Source organism: Castor canadensis, chromosome 3 (assembly GCF_047511655.1).
Source record: "Castor canadensis chromosome 3, mCasCan1.hap1v2, whole genome shotgun sequence".
In the NCBI taxonomy this organism is placed as follows: Eukaryota; Metazoa; Chordata; class Mammalia; order Rodentia; family Castoridae; genus Castor; species Castor canadensis.
The window spans coordinates 21,884,479-21,888,851 of record NC_133388.1 but is presented as its reverse complement, the minus strand read 5'-3'; the positions used below and the strand labels follow the sequence as shown (position 1 = coordinate 21,888,851).

Here is a 4,373-nt window from a genome sequence, read left to right as displayed (position 1 = left end):
TAAGTGAATTTTTATTTAGAGAAAATTTTAATTATAAATTACAATTATTTTCAAAAACAAAAAAGTTTTTATTCAAGCAAACAAAATTTGTACAAGATTTATAACCATCTGCTATAAATTAACAAAATTACCTGAAAATAGAAAACCTGAATATATAAACAACTACAACCTACATTAAAATGGTAATAAAATTTATGCCTTAGAGGTAATCGGACACAGATATTTTATGAGCAAATAATATCAAGTTCTCAAGGAAAAAAATAGCTCCTACCTTATAAAAAATGTTTGGAATATAGAAAGGTGATGGGAAGCTCTCCAAGTTATTTTGCAAGGTATGTTTAAAGGCAATTTTATTGTTGCCTTGGGACTTCAACAGAGACTGAGAGCTGGATAGTGGTTGCCAGACCATCAATGTAGAATATGCTGGGACATTGTAAGCATTCATGAAAGATTTATCCCATCACCAGATTTAACACCCTAAAATCCCAATTGGGTAGCCTGATCAGATGTGATCCCTAGTGAGAATTCTTTTAATTCCTTTGGAGAGATTTATTGAGATATTATGGACCCCCACCCACTTCACACACACCCTTCCTAGGGGAATGGAGCTCCAAAAGCCTAGTGTGAAAACCCTGCAGATTAGCGCACTCAGGAGATTGTCACCTTCTTGCAAAAATCCGTGGGGTAAATATTCATGAACTTCTCTGTGGGTTCAGAGGACATAAGACTGGAAGTTAACCATTTCCAGAAGAGCATTTGGAAGAGTGAGATACCTAAGTTGAAAGAGTCTATATAAGAGTGAATGATATAAGTCAGGAACTATCAAGTTATAAGGACACTGTCAGGAGAAGACATCTTCTACGTTGCAACATGTTGATGGGAATGTAAATTAGTGCAGTCAGTGTGACGTTTCTTAAACCACTAAAAATAAAACTGTCATAAAATATCCAGCTATAATCAAAGGAATCAATGTCAGCATACCCATGTTTATTGCAGAACTCTTCACAATAGCTAAGATATGGAATCAGCCAAGGTGCCTGTCAACAGATGGATGGATAAAGAAAATGTGGCATATTCAACAGAAAATGGATGGAACTAAAAGACATCTTTTAAGCAAAATAAGTAGATAACAAAAAACACAAGTAGTACATGTTGTCTCTCATATGTGAAGGAAAAAAATGGCCTGAAAGTATAAGAGGGTGGAGAGAAGGAATAAGAGTAGAGCAAGGTGGATGGACAGGTTCAGTGAAGGATGTATGCATGCATGGAATATCACAAGGAATCCCATTAATTTTATAATTATTGTGTCAAATGTAATAATAAAATATTAAAATGTGATTTGACTATAACAAAAGAAAGCAGCAGTGTGACTTTCTGAGTATGGCAAGAGTCAACAAAAACCTACATTATACAAAAGAAAAAGCCAGAACTCAGATATCAATCATATAGATGGTCCCAATGCCAGATAATAATGAGCAAGAGCCATGTAACTTTGTGTTTTCCCCCTAATCCTTAATACTCCCTGCTCTTGAATCTGCAGAGGGTCTACAGGAAGATCAACTGAGAAAAACGAGCTAGATCTACACAAAGATCAAGAAAAACTGGCCACCTCTCTCTGTTCTTGAAGCAAATAAGGGAGTATGGCTTTGATTTGAGGCTGAACTGAACAAACAATAGGAGACTATCTACCACTCCATAAAAGTAACCTGGTAAATTCTGGGAGCTGCATAAAATCATCCTGAGCCATTTCATAAAACACCTATACTAGGACCATCTTCTCCTATATACAATAAAGCCTCAAACTTTGATAATCAAAATCAGAATAGCATAATGAAAGTAATAATAAGATTATTTCCTCAATAAAATAATTTAAAAATCACCTGAATACCAGAAGAAGCCATGGTACATAGTAGAGAGGAGACTGAAATTATACCTTACCAGAATCCCCTGGTAGAGAAAGCCCTATTGGGTCAGAGGTGTTTGGCCACACTCTATGATATTCAGGTGAAGGAACTGGAGAAGCACACCTCAGGCCTGGCTCTTCAGCTGATTCTCAGCCTTTGTCAGAATCTGTCCCAGATTTCACCCGTTCCCCTTCAAAGAAGGATCTTTCCCTGGAGGAAATTCAGAAGAAATGAGAAGCTGCAGAAGAAAGACACAAGTCCCAAGAAGCTGAGGTCTTAAAGCAACTTGCTGAGAAAAGAGAGCTTGAGAAAGAAGTGCTCCAGAAAGCAAGAGAACAACTTCAGTAAAATGGCAGAAGAGAAACTGACCTACAAAATGGAAGCTAACAAAGAGAACCCAGAGGCACAAATCGCTGCCAAACTAGAAGGTTTACAAGAGGATAAGCACATTGAAAAGGGGCAGAAAAATAAAGAATCCAAAGACCTTGCTGAGGAGACTGAAGCTGACTAATTTGTTCTGAGAATGACTTTCTCCCCCTCCCCTTCATAAATATCTGAAGACTATACTGGCCAGTGTCATTTTACTTTTTCTTTCCGGACAAATATTCTAGAAGCTGATGTAGGACTGTATTGGTAGATCCAGATTGTAAAATGTTGTTTTAGGGGCTAAAAGGGATAGACTAAAAGTTTTTTAACTCTTTTTCTAAAGTGTTGGTCTTTGTAATGTAGCTATTTTTCTTCTTGCATCTTTTCTACTTCAGTACCTTGATATACTGAGTTAATGGGTAGTACTGTCTTGGCTCTGTGAAAACATTCAAACTGTTATATGTTGAATATTTGTTCACTTGTCAATCCCAATTCTGTCCCAATCTTACCAGATGCTACTGTACTTGAATGGTTGATGAACTGCACAGTGATGTTAAAAAAATAATAATCATAAATCAAATGGTGACACAGTAGCAGAGTAGAATTTATACTCTTGTCGGCAGTAATAAGTTGTTCTGATAGCAGAGTATGCATGTACATATGTATTTTACCTATCTATACACAGTCTTCATACATATATTAATGTAATTTTATATATTATATGAATTAATCAGTTACCCAAATATTATTCATGGAACCTAACAAAAAAATACCAACATGCAAGTGATGCTGTAACTGTGTATGACTAGCCAAGGTGATGTGTGATTACGACAGAAAAAGTGAGAAGAAGAATCAAAGGGATGGAGGAAGAGGCAGAGAGAGGCACGTTACCATGAGTCACAATTTTCCAGTTTTACAAATTAAATCAATTAAATTGGAATTTATCAAAATGTACAATTTGACCAGTGGACCACAACACATAATCTAGGTCTATGTATGCCCAGGATTTGTTAATATAAAAAGAATTTGTTACTAGTAGAAAAAAAGACTAGATTATACACTAAATATTCCCAGGAAAATTTGACATTTATAGGAAAGCAATGAAATCAGATAGTTACGCAATTCATTAAAATTCAACATAGAGGAAGAGCAGTACCATAAATAACAAAGCTAGTAATATATTGGAAGGATATATGCTTGACTTTTGGGTAGAGAAGTCCATTATAAACAAAGCATATGAAATAAATATCATAAATTCACCCAATTAGAATTTCTAAACTTCTATAACATAATATACAAGTTAACCAGAGTGAAGTTAATCTGTACTGTTGGTATACATTAATAGCATAAGTGTAAAAATTTCTCTTCAAAATATGGTAAAACATCTTAAAAATCAAGAAGATACAAACAAGGCAGCAGAAAAACTGGATATGTTTAAAAAAGCAGTTTGCAGAAAAGGATGTAAACATGTCTAAAAACTTAAAAAAAACAGATTGCCTTTCATAGGAGCTAGATTAGGGTTAAATCAGGACAAAAAAATACTAAATTTCAAGTCACAGAGATTTTATTTTATTTTTTTGTCTTTTTTTAATATTCATTTATTCACATGTACATATATTGTTTGGGCCATTTCTTCCCCCTGCCCTCCACCCAGCCCCTCCCCCACCCAAACCTCTCACTTCCAGGCAGAACCTGTTCTGCCCTTATCTCTAATTTTGTTGAAGAGAAGACATAAGCATAACAAGGAAGGCAAAGCGTTTTTGCTACTTGAGTTAAGGACAGCTATACAGAGAGATTCCTAGCTTTGCTTTCATGTACATATGGGTTACAACCCAGGTTGATTCAACTCTAACTGATCTTTACACTGGTTCCTGATCCCCTTCTCATGTTAACCTCTGTCACTTTAAGGTTTCTGTATTAGTTTCTCTGGAGTGGGGACATCAAACGCTTTCATGTTTTGGGTTTACTACCTATCCCCATATCTCCCTCATGTGCTCTCCCCTTTGTCATGTGACCCAAGTCCAACCACATTGCTGCATTTGTCCTAGATCTAAAGTCCATATATGACAGAGAACATATGATTTTTGTTCTTCTGAGCCTGGC

General features: G+C 35.7%; 1 pseudogene; it reads left to right on the top strand.

Annotated features, from left to right (window-relative positions):
* Positions 1-1,899: 1,899 nt before the first annotated feature.
* On the top strand, positions 1,900-2,415 carry LOC109676838 (stathmin-like; annotated as a pseudogene).
* The last annotated feature ends 1,958 nt before the right edge of the window (positions 2,416-4,373 follow it).